This window comes from Tenrec ecaudatus, chromosome 10 (assembly GCF_050624435.1).
Source record: "Tenrec ecaudatus isolate mTenEca1 chromosome 10, mTenEca1.hap1, whole genome shotgun sequence".
NCBI lineage: Eukaryota > Metazoa > Chordata > Mammalia > Afrosoricida > Tenrecidae > Tenrec > Tenrec ecaudatus.
The window spans coordinates 95,373,422-95,388,773 of record NC_134539.1 but is presented as its reverse complement, the minus strand read 5'-3'; the positions used below and the strand labels follow the sequence as shown (position 1 = coordinate 95,388,773).

General features: G+C 44.7%; 1 protein-coding gene across 1 annotated transcript in view; it reads left to right on the top strand.

Moving 5' to 3' along the window:
- Nucleotides 1-15,352, top strand: part of GRID1 (glutamate ionotropic receptor delta type subunit 1) — a 900,473-nt gene that overhangs the window by 860,685 nt on the left and 24,436 nt on the right. The window lies entirely within an intron of this gene.

Here is a 15,352-nt window from a genome sequence, read left to right as displayed (position 1 = left end):
GTGGACTTCATCTCCTCTATTGCATCCTTATTCTGGCTTGCTTCCCTCAGCTCCTGTATTACTGCGAGCAGACGTCTGTAGATGTCCTTCTGTGGCAGATATGTATCTGGTTCTTCTATGAGAGACGTTAGCTCCGCTACTATGTTTCATCTCTCTGTTTTTTTTGTTGGGAGAGATGTGATCTGTTGATTTTTCCTTGATCATTTCATAGGCCCCATGTTTCTGGGAGGCCTGGGAATGCTTGTCTGTATTACTGTTAAGGATTCTTTCAGGTGACTTCCTATGACTTACTATAAGCATGGGTCAGACAGCTGTCTAGGCGGAGTTCCCTGAAGGCTTAGTGACCCGCAGTGGTGAGATATTTCAGCATCTGGAGTCCGGGCTAGCGCCTCAGTGCGTTCCCCAGGCTTCTTTGACCTGGTCTGTCAGATTACCCTTAGCAGCTTTTTTGTTGTTGTTTAGTAATATAAAAGGAAAATTTTAAAAGTTAAAAATTAAAAAATAATTTTTAAAATTTTGGGAAGAAAAAATGGAGAGAGAGAAAGAAGGCAAAGCTATAAAAGAGGACAGAAAAGAAGTGATAGTAGTGAAAGTGGTAGGCGAAAAAAGAGATAGAAGGAAAACCTATAGATAAGGGGCATAAGAGAAGTAATAGTAATAATGAAAAAGGAAGAAGAGAGCAGAGAGAGAAGAAAACACAGAAAGTAAAAGAAAAAAGAAAAACCAGCACAAGATAAAAGATTTATATTTATATATTTAAAATTTTCCCCGTTCTTTTCTCTCCAAGATCTACCGATGCTTAATAGAAGGCAGAGGTGGGCGAGGCCTCGCTGCCATGGGACGTGGTGCTGATCTGGGCTCCGGTGCTAGGCTATGTAGGGGGAAATATTCTTCAGATCAGCAAGCGCTCCCGGGTCCCTGCAGGCCTGTAGAGTTGGGCCTGTGGGCAGAGGCTATACAGGCGGGAGCAGGCCCCCAGGGGTGGACCTCCTGCACTGTCCAGTAAATGCTGGGGCAGCAAGGGGTGCTGAGGGAGACACAGACCGCAACGCCTGCCTCCTATGCTGGCTGGGAAGGCTGGGGCAGACTTAGGGGCTGGTGCTGGGGACCCTGCAGGGCCCCGCGGTGGTGAGAGCTTGCCTGAGCGCACAGACGGCTCAGCCAGGGACCATAAAACCATGTCCTAGGCTCCCTAACAGGTGGGCGTTTATGCTTGATCCACAGGCCCTGTGACTGGTGCAGGTTCCTCAGTGACGTGGTCCAAGCCAGTTCGGACAGTGGCGGCTCTGGCGGGAAACAGGGGCAATGGTGCCTACCCTCACCCTGGGAGGAATGTGTCACGGCAGGCTCAGAGCTCAGAGCCACCGTCGGCTGGAATTCCCGTAGCACACCGGGGAGGGCAAAGACACTCAGGCAAGAGTGCCAGGCCCTGTTGCTGGCGCTCCCGTAGGCAGGGGCGCCCTCTGCAGGCAGGCTTAGAGCTCTGGGCTGTGGCTACAGTTCTCTGCGGTGGTGCAGGCCAGCCTGAAGTGGCTGGGGCGGAAATCCAGTGTCTCGGGTAGAAGCAGGCTGGGACTATGGTGCGGCTCACGCAGGCCGGAGGTGCTCAGCGCAGGTCCCGGGCCAGGAGTGGAGCAGGTGCTAAGCTGACTGGGATTGGTGGCCGGGAAAACGGGATGCTGGTGGAGAGGTCCCAGGCATCCATGGGGGTATATGGTCCCCCATGGGGGTTGCCCAGGCAGCCCCTGGTGGCCTGCAGGTCAGTTATCCAGGCCTTGGATGAATGGAGGGAGGGACGTGGGCCCCAAGGCAGATCACTGCCACATGGGGAGAGAGGAACCGCAGGAAAAGGAAGCTTCTCTCCTAGTGGGGTCTCCTTAGTGGGCAGGTGCTGTAGGGGGCCCTGACACCTCTGCGAGTGTCTCGGCAGAGCAGGCAAGCGACTCTGGGCACAGGGTTCCGGTCTGGGGATGGAGTGGGCCTATAGCTAGTCGCAGCCGATATTGCAGCAGCCTACTGACCCGATATGTCCCACGAATCAGGACCTGGATCACCGAGTCCCCGGCTCAGGACAAATGCTGGGGTGGGGGTGGGGTGCTGTCCCGGGGGGATATTTCACTCGCCAGACTCCTACCACTCGGCTACCTGGACACCAAACCCGCCTTGTTCGAAAGAGCTCTCAGAGTATGTGGGTCCCCTGGCCCGCCATCTTCCCAGAAGCCGGTCTCCATTTATAGTCATGTTGTCTACTACATAGGAAGTGAGGATTTTGGCTTTGCTTACATTGACTTTCTATCTCACAGTCCAGGTAGCTGGCATTCAGAATCAGAGCACTGGTTCTAGGGTAAGACCCTTTCTCTGTGAGATGGGGGGAAGGTCCTCATCTCCTTCAGCTTTTGTAACCCCAACATTTCTTTGTTTCTTGTAGATCCACACATGGCGTCACCCTTCCCCTATTTGTTCTTGCTTGTCTCTGGATCCATGCCACTCTTTCTTATCACTTATAAGTAACCAGGTTTAGGGTACCAGTTGGTCGCTTGGTCATACTGCCCTGGCTTGTGTGTGGCTGTGATTCTGGAAACTATGTCATTGGTAGTTTAAGTGCCACGTTTTCAATGCCAGCAAACGTCTCGTGTATTTTGGTCATGATGTCAGGAAAGATTGGTCCCCGAAGAACATCATACTTGGGAAAGACGAGGGGCAACAAAAAACAAGAGCGCCCTCAACAAGATGGATTGACACAGTGGCTGCAACCAGGGGCTCAAACATAAAAGCAATTGTGTGGCTGGCTCAGGACCGAGCGCTGTCTCCTTCTGTTGACCCTGGGGTCATTATGATTTGCCACCATGACACCAGGGCACCTAACAGCATAAAGTTTAGGACAGACCTACACCCTAGGGCTCATTAACATCATAAGAAGCCACTATTTCCAAATAGGATTACAAAAACAGCTATAGACATCAGGATTCCAATATATTATTAACTCCACCACCAACCCGTCTGGTGAATGAAGACAATGAAGTTCAAAGAGTCAAAGGTCTTGCTGAAAAGCAAACTTAAGTAGGTGTCTGATCCAGGGTTTGGGTTCAGTCATACACCCTGGGTCCCGTATTCTTACCGTGTGACATTGAAAACCGGGAGGAGCCATGTGGTAAATGAGTAAGATCATATAATTATATGCACCCTTCTCTCTCTTTTTTTTTGCTGCAAAATGATACCAACACCCCTACTAAACAAAATGTTATTGCTTCTAAACATATCCTCCATCTATTTCTATCTTCTTCCTCTTCCTCTTCCTCTCCTCTCTTTCTCTTCTTTTCCTTTGCCTCCTCCTCCTCCTCGTCTTTCCTTCTTTCTCCCATCCCTGTCCACTTCCCCTCCCCCAACCTCCTTCATATGTTTTTTTTTTTAATGCCTCCTTCTTAATGTGAATGAACAGGATTCCTGTACCCCAGATGCAAGGGGAGTTGGAGGTGTAGGGACGAGCAGGGAAAATCCGGGAGAGAAAAGAAACTGGAGAGAAATTTCTGTGCTGGAGCTGGGAAACAATCAACTCTGTTGGCCCCTGTCTAACTCCTTGATGCTTAATTCTGTTTGATGATGATTGCTTGGGATTAATACAGTGCAAAGATCAAGGAACAACCCAACTCTGCCTCCCTTATTAAATTATTTTGTTTTCGAGCATTGCCAAGTAAATCTCATTATCTATTCTTCAACTAGTTTCTTTTGTGATTTTTAAAATTTGGGAGGATGAATTTTGTAATCAAACCAGTATCCATAACATGATGCTAACTCTGATTATTTTCAAATTTCTCATTAGAAGGAGTGGGAGCATGCTCATGCCCTTAAAATCTGATTTTATTTGTCTGTTTTCTTCTCTGTTGTAATTTACCTTGTGCCCTGGTTGGATATGCTTCACCTTAGTGTTGGCAATAAATGTGGACTGATTCTGGTCTATTAGTTCCACTGACTATTATGTCTTTGGGTTTTATAAGTTAAGTTTTTCCACATTTTAAAGTGAAATGGTCTGTTATTAGATTATATTAAAATCAAGATGTGATGAGTGATAAAAATGGCTTTGACTTATTGAGTCAATGAGATTGTTGGAAATTTTTATTTTGGTTTCTTTTTGGTTGCATTTTTTTGTTAGTATAATATAGTCTAATATGAATAAAAACAGCAAGGAAAATTACATTTCTAAGTAAGCTCTTATATGCATATGTGCATAAGCCCTTTATTTGCATCATTGAGATGTATTTTATAATCATTTCCACTTTTTAAATAGAAAATACAATATCCAAAAGGATTAAGTAGCTTTCCCAAAGGCAATCCTATTTTTCCCTATAATTTTTGTGTTAGTATTTTTTATCATTCTACTAATCACAATCATTAATAATATAAGACCTAGTGGGTTGGAAGTAGTGGCTTTCATTAGGAGGGTTATCCATCATGAGGAGTTGATAGTTCGTTTGACTCCCCTGCATAAAGGTTTTGTGGTTTGCTCTAGAACATAAATTTTAATGCAAGCTTATGGGTGTACGGGGGAAAGTAGGTCGGGGTGGGAGAGAGAAAGAACAATGGGTGTATATACATGTGCACTTGCGACTAGCTAATGTAGAGTCCGTGCACAGTGTAACACAATGTTGTCTGACCCTGTGCCATCTGCAAGATCAGTTGGATATACAACCATGGTGTTCTGCAGTGTTTCCATTGGCTGATTTTTGAGAATTAGATTGAAGAGCATTCTTCACAGTCTCTTTTAGGGTGGAAGCTTGGTTAAACCTGTTCAGCATCATAACAATATGTAAGCCTCTACTGACAGACAGGTGAAGGCTGCCCATGGGGTGCACTGACTGAGCACTGAGTTGGGGTTTCCTTCATGGAAACCCGGGGTGAGAATTCTATCTCTGAACCACCTCCACCTTTGTATTTTGGGGAGCTAGACTGTAGGCCAGTGGTCCTCAACCTTCCTAATGCCGCGACCCTTTCACACAGTTCCTCACAGTTCCTCATGTTGTGGTGACCCCCAACCATAACATTATTTTCATTGCTACTTCATCACTGTCAGTTTGCTACTGTTATGAATCATAATGTAAATACCTGATAGGCAGGAGATATTAGGCGACTTGAAGGGGTCGCAACCCACAGGTTGAGAACCGCTGCTGTGAGAGGACCAGAGCTTGTAAGCATGGCAAACACTCAGCAATGACATGTAGTGTGGTCTGTGATGGAAGAATCTACCACGGCGGAGGACGTGGACCTATTTTGTATAGTCTGGATGTTTTAACAGTCACAAGAGGAAGGGGTGAGACGGGACTGTGTGGTAAAGCATTGTGATGCAGGCACACCCCGGGCTTTCAAGCAAGGACTCTCTCCAGTTGGCGCAGAGAGCTGGCCCCAGGGTTCGCTGATGGTGAACTTTCATTATTGGTTGGCATTATAAAAGAATACATTCTAAGAAGTACAGCCTGCAGGTTGCGCAGCGGTGAGGAAAGATGAGGTGTTGGGATCTCTTGGGCCAGAACCAGATCTCCTCAATGGGTTTCAGGGCTTCCATTTTAGACAAGGCCATTGAAAAAGTGTTGATCGGCTGACCACTTGGCTGGCGATTCAAACCCACGAAGTGCTCCTGGGAAACAAATGAAACTGTCTGTCCCGGTAAAGATGGACTTTGAAACCGTACATACTGTCATTATGAGTTGAAATGGACTCCGTGGCAGTAGATGTGATATTGTTTTGGGCTTGATCTCAAATGGTGTTAGAGAATGAGGCTGTTGGACATACTCACCAACAGACGTTTGTTAATATTGTGATCCAACCTTTGTGTCTCGCTGGAGAACATTTCCGTGATGTTCTTCTTGATTGCTAAAGCCACTCTGGCTTTTGCTTCATGGATATCATTTGAACTCTGTCTCAATAAAACTAAAAATGCAAAATATGTTTTCCTCAGTTACGGGAACATGGTACTATAATGAATATGAGATTGTGTGTGTGACTTTGTGTTCAAATCTATGTGTGTATGTTCATGTGAATGTGTACCTATGTAGTATATATGGCATGTTCATGTTTATAAGTGTGGATATATGTGTGTGTGTGTGTGGGACTTTGTGTTCAAATCTATGTGTGTATGTTCATGTGAATGTGTACCTATGTAGTATATATGGCGTGTTCGTGTTTATAAGTGTGGATATGTGTGTGTGTGTGTGTGTGTGTGTGTGTGTGTGGGCATGTGTTAATGCAGGGAGGATCTGCATGACCCCTTTCCTGTGCTTCTCTATGAGGCCTTGGACCACACAGTTGTATCCTCTGCTCTCTGAGTTCCTATGTCCTCATGCTATCTAGTTTCTCTGGGATGATATTTTAAAATCTCAAATGGTTTTCTCTTTATGATTTCTGCCATGGTTATATGTAGGCAAAATGTATTGCCTTCTTTTAGATTTATTTTTTAAATGTTTCTCATGTAAGGGTTTAGATTGTTGTTTATCATGATCTTTGGACAATTTTAAAATTTGACAAAGCATTGACAATGAATGTGTTCCTTTGACCTGCTGATCAATTGTTGATAGCATGTTGTTTTGCTGGTGGTTTAACATTTCAGATTTTGAGATAGGAAGCCACTGATGTTTCCAAAATAAAAACTTTTCTTCTTCCCTATATACCAAACCCCTTCTTTTTCTCTTGGAGCTATGAGAAGCTCTCCGCCATGAAGAAGATATTGCTTAACTAAATAAGACTCTTTCTCCCCAGAGTGCCTGAGGCCCCAGAGGGATTGCAACCATGATGCCAATATTAGCAAACGCTTCTTCTGAATCTGAAAGCAGAAAAGAAAAATATGGTGTGAGAACAGAGCCAGCTGCGGAGGCGGGAGGGCCGATGTGTCTATTCAGGTGTGCCAATATTAAGCTGTGTGAGAGAGAGGACGGCCCCTGTAGTGGCGAAAGTCCACTCAGTCAAGGGTTGATTCTGGTGAAATTCCACTCAGTCAAGGGTTGATTCTGGTGCCTGGGCATAGTCCTTCTTGAACCTCAGTCACCTGAGCAGAAAATGGACATAGTTTGTTCTGTGGGAACTTGCCTGGACTTTGTAATAAGAAAACGAATGGTAGAGCACAGAGGAGACTGGTTTGTAGGAAGAGACACTCAATGCGGCTTTCCTCTGAAGTGTGTTGTTAATAGCTCAGGATTTTCCAGTGTGGCTTTCCCTCGGATCCCTGGAGGCACTGTTTGTTAAGAGCTGAACACTGGATAGCTAAGCTCTAAGTGATGGGGGGCTGGGTGGGCGGCTCAAACTCAGCAGCTGATACGTGGGGAAAAGCTAAGTCTGACAGCTCTCCTAAAGAGTCACAGCTTTGGGACGCTTTTATAAGGTCACTCTGAGTCAATCTTGACTCATCATCAGTGGGTTTAGGGTTTTTGGGTTTTTAGTGCTGCACCCAGGATCCTAACGTCTTAATATTCTACTCTTCCTAAACCTACATCCATAAGAAACTGATCAAATGTTTATCATTTAATTACATAAGTAAATGAATTCACACCAAAACTGTCTCTAAACTCACTACCATCAAGGCAATGCTGACTCATAGCATCCCCTGTGGGCTTCGAAAACTGTAACTATCAGCAGAGTAGAAAGCCCAAGCTTTTTCTCATAGGGCTACTGGTGGTTGCTGGTGGCTTCGAACTGCCAACTCTGTTGATGGCAGCCCAACACATAATCACTACACCACCATTGACAAAGAGGTCTAAAGCATTAGTTCCGAACATTACAAAGCATCAGGCTCACCTGGAGAGATTATTAATGCACAGATTGCTGGGCCTCTCTCCCTAAGTTTCTTATTCAGTGAGTCTGGCAAATGGCCTGATCATTTACATTTCTTCTAAGTTCCTGGAGTTGTTTACGCTGCTGTCCCAGGGGCCACCCTCTGAGGCCCGCGGATCAGTGCGGTGGACTTTTAGTCGATTCCAGCAGGAGAAGACCTTACGGACCCTCTGGACTCCTCCTCCTACAATTTCTTCAAATGGAGAGTGAGTCACAAACCGGGCCAAGACTGTGACCCAGTCTAACAGTGTTTCTAATTTACCAGGCTGATGACTGAGGACAATTTCAAGTGTTATTTCTCCCAAGGCAAATTAGATTTTAATGAGGATCAAAACTTTAAAGCTGTAAGGATTATGCTGGTGATGATTATGATAATGATCCTGGTATTAACGTGTTATTGTTTGAGTTCATACAAGGCAGCGGGCTCTTTCCGTGCTATTTCCTTTGGTGACAGACCTGGGAGGTGAGTCCGCTCTTCCTGTCTTCTTTCAGCATGCAGCGCCTTGTACTCAGAAGGCTCAGGTGATTTACAAAGCCTGCTAAGGGAGAGCTGCTCTGCTCTTGACCACCATGTGTGCTGCTATTTCTAGGAACTGGCATTGAAGCTTCAATAAAGAAAACGTGGCCATCAAGAATAAGTACTAGGACCCAACGTGGACTTTTTGTGACCTTATCTGCCACTCTATGCTCCTAACAATGCCTCTGCGTTGCTCTAGGATGCAGAAATAGCAAAAATTGGCAAAAATCCTCCTCCAGGCCATTCTTTGCTTTTATATCCTGTGACAGTTCCATGATCTTGGTCTTCCTTCCCAGGTAATAGGCGGTCTCACTGGGGTCATCAGGACACCTGTAAGGTTTTTCTCATGTTAGCACTCATGACCCCAGTGGCCCAAAGAGGGGCCTTTCTTTACCAGATGGCCTGTTGCTGGCCCTATACCATTGTCCACCCCTGTCCTGTGCACTCTGATCTGTCCTCGAGACCCAAATTGACTTTGTGCTTTTGGGATGCTTCAGAGAACCAACTATTAGATTAATTGTAGGAGAGTCTGGCTGTAATCTCTCTCCTTCCCACTGGACCTGTTCTGGTTTGCTTGTCTTTGCTGGTCCAGGATCTGTTCCAGATGAAAGAACATTATCTTTCGCTATTAAGAAAGCTGGATGCCCAGTGTCCTTAATTCTACGTGCGCTGGCCTTTGGCTGATGTGTCTGGCCTTACGTGTTTATATTATTTTGGATGATCTCTTAAATTGTTCTCCTATATTCGTGGGAGGTTTGTCATAGGTTAGTTCCAGCTGAATATCTGCTCTTGCCGGACCTGATGTGGGTTTTGTGTTTGTCTTAAGTACTTGGTATTTAAGTTCACTTTTGTGCTGTTTCTTTTGGGTTTCCCGGTACACACACACACACACACACACACACACACACACATTAACACTTAGTAATTTCATGATCAAAGTAATCTTCCAGGGTTACACTTACTAGTCCCAGGGGCGTGGCTTCCCTGGAGAGCTGGAACACGTGAGAGGATCCTTGTCTTCCCTCAGGATTCTCTCCTTTGTCTTCCTCTCAGCTCATCAAATAAGACTGAACTCGTTAAAATCTCCCTGGTGGTAATCCATTCTCATATGTACACGCAGAAGGTGCTGGATGAGTGGCAGAATACATGAGAAGCACAGGAGATTCTTTAACAAAAAATGAACAAAGGTCTCCCATATGGCATTCCCGCAGCCTTGATTTTTCGTTCTTCATGAACACAAATATTTTCCATAATAATGTAAAAGGATTTAGCGCTTACCAGGGGTCAAGCAAGGCCCTAAGAATGCTCCACGTATTATAGTGCATGATTCCCTCTGTGAGGTATGTGCATAAGGCCCCGAGATGTGAATCAATGTGTCTGCGCTCACTCAGTCAGCAAACAGGAGCTGGGATTCTACTTTCTGTAAGTATCCTTCACTACCCAGGCTAACTTAGAACCCATAACTCTTACATGGACTCACACTGTTCCGTACTCAACCAACACTTTCTTCAAACACCATAATTGGGACCCTCAAACATGGATGTAAAATTATAGAGACACTGTGGAGAACCGTTTGGCGGTTCCACCAAGAGTTGACGATAGAACTACCATGAACCTAGAATTAACATATGATCCAGGACACCCAATTCCAGGTCATTGTACAGAAGTGAATGCAGGAACAAACAAACCCATACACCAGTGTCTGTCCACTTCTCACAGTACCCAAAGGTAGAAGCAACCAGAATGTCCATCAACAGATGAATGGTCACACAAAATGTGGTTTATCTGTAGAGTAGAATGTTATCCATCTATAAAGAGAAATGAGCTCCTGGTGCATATCACAACCCAGAAGAACCTTGAAAACAGGATTCTGCGTAAAGTAAGTCAATTACAAAAGTGCACATATAAGGAATGTAGAGGAAGCAAACCTTATCCAGTGTTACCAAGGATAGGAAGGAAGGAAAGGGGTGGTGTTTTTGCCTAGGGACATTAAGTTTACACTAATTGTGGTGGAATCATTTGGAAAAAGCTAGGCAGAATTATTATGCAACTAGAAGAATATAATCAATGTCACTGAATTATACGTGAAGAAATTGGTGAAAAACAAAACAATACACCATATTAATAACATAATTTTCTATCATCTAATACCATTATTTATCTGATTCTCATTTTTGCCTGTTTAGATTGCTTCCAATTTCTCGCTAGTTTCTATCACTTTACTCTGCAAATCTGTGCACAAATATCTTTTTTTTTAACAAATGCGTAATTCCTTGGGCTCTATCCCTAGAGGTGCAGTTGCTGCAAATGCACCTTGTAAAAGCATCTAATTCTCCTCACCAAATTGTCATCCTAGAAATATTATGCCAGCCCACACTTCCACCAGCAGACTGTAAAATGACCTGTCTCTTCACAGATGGTACTAAATCTTTCTGATTTGGCCCAGTGTTTAACAGGCATCACCAGAGCCAGAGTTCAGGCTGCTTGTGGCAAAGTATTGCATTTCATTCTCATGACTCTAGAAGCTAAGAGTTCTTGAGAGCGCCAGGCGCTGCCTGTGGGGTGCAGGGAGAGAGTAAGGGGAGACAGACACTGAGGGAGCACTCAGACAGTGAACGTACGGGAGAATGCATCCCGTTTCTTAGCTGTCCACAGAATGTTCACCAGGCTACGGTGTTCGCCTGCTCTCTCTGTTCTAGCAGTTCAGCCAACCCCCTGTTGGTGCACCCGAGGGATCAGAGACTTTGCCATTCTTCTTTATTCTGTTACCAGCAGTGTGCCCTGAGACATAGCTCAAGGGCAAGAACACCAAAGGGTTCCCTAGTGGCACTTGCCCTTCAGATCCAAGCAGGGAAGAGGGGAGAGCACAGGTGTCCTGGGAGCCAGACGGATTTGATTTCCACTTTTCTCTCTGGGTGTGTTTGTGACAGGTCCCTTTGTGTCTCTGGGCCTCGGTTTATTTTTGTTTGTTTGTTTGTTTGTTTGATTGATTGACTGTGTGTGTGTGTGTGTGCTTTCATATGCAAAAGGAGATAAATGCCATGTCCTTCAAAAGTCATCCTGCAGAACAGGAAAAACAAACAAACAGCTGTTTTCTGAAGAACCTGGCAGCCAGAGGGTGTTTCCTTACAAAGGCTCAATTTCCTTCCACGTGGTCTTCATGATTTCATTCATATGTGATATCTGTATCATAAATGTTCTTGGTCGGGGGTGGGGGATGCATAAACCATGATTGTGGCTCAACTCAAAAGCATTTCATGTGGAGAAGAATCAAATGAGGGCTTATTCCACCAGAGGCTAATATCTCTGAAAATCTGTGTTCCAAGAAAGTTCCACTGGAAAGGCCACTGGGGCCAAGAGAGGAGCTGCCCCAAGACTGGACTGCCAGGGCAGGTCGGTGTAGGAAGAGCCATCCAGAGGGCCCTCTCACTCAGGGCTTATTTAAGAAGTTCCATCCTTCTTCAGTGACAGAGGCAGGTCATGTTCTCCCATGGAAACAGGCTTCTGTAGCACAGGGGAAACATTCCCAGACCCAATTCCCTTTTCTTCATAGTAGTTCAATGTGGCAGACAATTGGAGGGCGGCCGGGGGTGGGGTGGGGCTACAAGGTGCTACAAGAGATGGGCTACAAGGGCTTGTGTTACCACAATTTCTGGGAGCGAGGCAACCTTGCCCCATCTACCTTCTCTCTTGTCCTGGCATCCTGGGGACAGATGCTTAAATGTCCTTGATGTTCTACAGTGCCAAAGGTGCTTTTTCCTCCCTTCATGTTGATACCTAGACTAAGTGCTAGTTTTATCTGTATTTGATTTTTAAGTAACAGAGGCCAGCAAAGTATTTAGAGGCAGCCCTAGTATATAAGGAAGAATTCCCCAAGGGCTTACCTTCTCCGTGAGGATCTTGCCTGGCTCTGCTAGGCCATTGGCCTTTGTACCTGTTGATGGACAAAGTCACCAGTCCAGCAGGACAGATTAGATATGGGACTGCAGATCTGATTTTGTGTCTATAACATATGTGACAGCTTAGACTTTGTAGAAAACTTAAGAAATATTTTGATAAAAATTTCTTAAAAAACCATCACTAATCCTAACCTTGCAATCCTATCCACTTTTAATGTTGCATTTGACATGTTTTACATAATAATGGTGAGACCCCCATCATATAAGTCTTTGGCTTTTATTTATATACAGTCAAAATATTGTTATGCAATTATAGAAAACTTTATTTAAAAATATCAAAATGTGTAGCTATTGTTTCCTTTTACATATCCTCCATCTACACCCTCCATCTCCTTAACTCTCCCCTGAAGAATTCTGTGCTATACCATCTCCTAATGGCAGGTCTGTTATCCGCAAGGGACTCCGATTGTGTTCTTTTTCAATGTTCTTTGACGAGAAAACAGAAGGAAACTGAAGGACTAAAATCAGGACAATAGGCTGGATGGGGTAACATTTCCCAGCAAAATTATTTGAGACAGCCTTTGAATACGTTTCCACTGTATTTATAGAACATATTTTGTCTATTCATAAGTTTAAGGACATTGGGATTGCGTGATAACCTTTTGGCTGCTGTGCCTCGTGCCATCGTCAGCATCGTAGCTTTCACGTCTTTAGTATAAAGCATCAGGACTGGGATTCCAGGGTCATTGGGCAGCTCTATACTTGGCAACCACCCAACTGTTGTAAGTAGACTGTACATTTGGCCACCAGCAGTGGATGAGGGTTTCGATTTCTCCACCTCTTGTCCAGCATTTGTAATGTTTTGTTTGTTTGATCTTAGTATCTTAGTGGGGGTGAAACGATATTTAATTATAGCTTTGCTTTGCACTCCCCGGTGGCTCTGGGAAGAGTCCGGGTGGCAGGGTGGTTATATGATGGGCTGATCGCGTCAAGGTCAGCAGTTGAAAGCCACCAGCTGCTCCAAGGGAGAACGAGGGGCCTTTCTACTCCCTTGAAGAGTGACAGTCCCAGAACCTCACAAGGACAACTTTACATGGTCTCAGAGGACTTCGATGAGTCAGCATTGACTTGATGGCAGTGCGCGGCTATGCAGAGTCTCGATGACAAAGTGATGAGCCCGAAGGGGAAAGATGTGGCATTCTGTGTCCAAATGGGGAGCGAATAACAATGTGTATAAGGAAAAAGAAACTGTTCTAAAATCGACAGTGGTGCTGATTGTACAACTATTCTCAATAAATATGATTGAACTGTTGATATATATAATCTGTGAACTATATGCCAATAAAACTGGTTGACCTAATAAAATGTTTTAAAAAAACTGGTTTAAAAAAGATTCACAACCTTGGAAATTTTTTAGGCAGTTTTATTCTGTCCTGTAGGATGTTGTGAGTCAGCATCCACTGAATGGCAATGAGTTTGGTCAGAGTGACTCATGGCACGGAGCATCCTTTGATGAGCTTCTTGGACACTTGTATATTTCTTGGCAAAATGCCTACGTTCTTTGCTCTTGTTTTGATCGTTTCCTTTTTTACGTGATAAGGTCTTTATATCATCGGAATATTAAACTCTTTTTTAACATGTTACCTCAGGATTTTTTCCTGGTGTGTAGATTTCATCTTTGTTTAGTTAATAAGGTCCTTTGATGTGGAGAAGTTGTAAATTTTTTATGAAATCCGATTTATTTCTTTTGTCTGCTATTGCTTATGCTTTGGGCAGCATTCCTAAGAATTTGTTGTTAAAGACTGATTCCTAAAGCATTGCTCATAAGTTTTTCTCTAAGAATTTTACCTTGTTAGGTGAGACATTTTGGTCTTTGATCCACTTTATTAATTTCTTTGGTTTTTTAATGTGAGGCGTTATGTGTCTAATTCACTCTTGTGTGTAGAAATCTACCTGCCTTTGCCCCCATGGAATGGATTTACACCCTTGTGGAATACTAATGGTCCATATCAACCAAGTATCCACCGTATGTGTCAGGTATTATTAAATAAATGTTCATCTTCTCTTAGTAAATATCCCTCTGCTTAGAATGCCTGCTCCCAGATCCTCCCCGGCCACCGGGGAAATAAAGAGCAGACAGGATGTAGAAGCCCAGCGGAGGATGAGTCCCTATGAAAACACGTGGCAATAATAGTCACCTCTAAAGATTTGCTGTGTCACCCAGCCAGGACCCCACGGTACTTTCAAGACAGAGGCTGGCTTCCCCCTCCTCTCACCGTGGCTGCTAGTCAGTGGCACACAGTAGAGGGGAGGTCACGAGGCTGCTAGATTTCTAAAATCCTTAACATAAAGGCGCAATAGGTACAAATCAGAAATGACAGGTGTCTCTCCGTGGGAAGTGTATCTTAAATGGAGTTGTGGGTGTGAAGGAAGAGGAAGAATAGAAGCGATCTCAAAGTGAAACAGTAGATAGAGTAGATAAGCTTAGCTCACAAAAGAGAGAATTGGCTGAGACACAGAATGATCTTCAGGAGGGTAGGGGAATTTTGAAATCCAAGAAAGGAGGGGATAAGGTGATCACGAGAGGGATGGCATATGGAGATTCTTGGCTCTCCTGAATGGAGACCCTTAGCACGTATGGTATTCCCAAAGATGGGGAAGCCAGGCCGTCTGGGTGAGCAGCAGACTCTAAGGAGGTGGAGTCGGGGCTATTAGGCCCTATTTGGGAGACTGGGAGTGATTCTGCAAGGAAGAGCAGCACCATACAATTCTGAGAGGAGGGTTCATTCTGTTTTGGGGTTCCGGAGGGGAGCCACAAACACTTCAGTTCTCTGTGATGAGTGCGATACTGACTTCTTGTAGCTGGAACACAGCGGAACTTGAGAGTCTGTGCAGACCTTCGGGCCACGCTGTCGCAGACTCTGTTACATACCAGGAAGATTGGAGAAGACGGTAGGGCATGTAAGGTGCAGAAAAGTTTTCTGAAAATGCAAAGTTTGGGGAGCCCAAAGTTGATCATGCCCTTTAGTCATCCACGGGACTTGGAAGTCAATCAGGAGGCCGACGAAGCTGTGGTGTGCTGAGAGAGTATGGATGGTGCTGGGAATGGAGAGGACCTGCT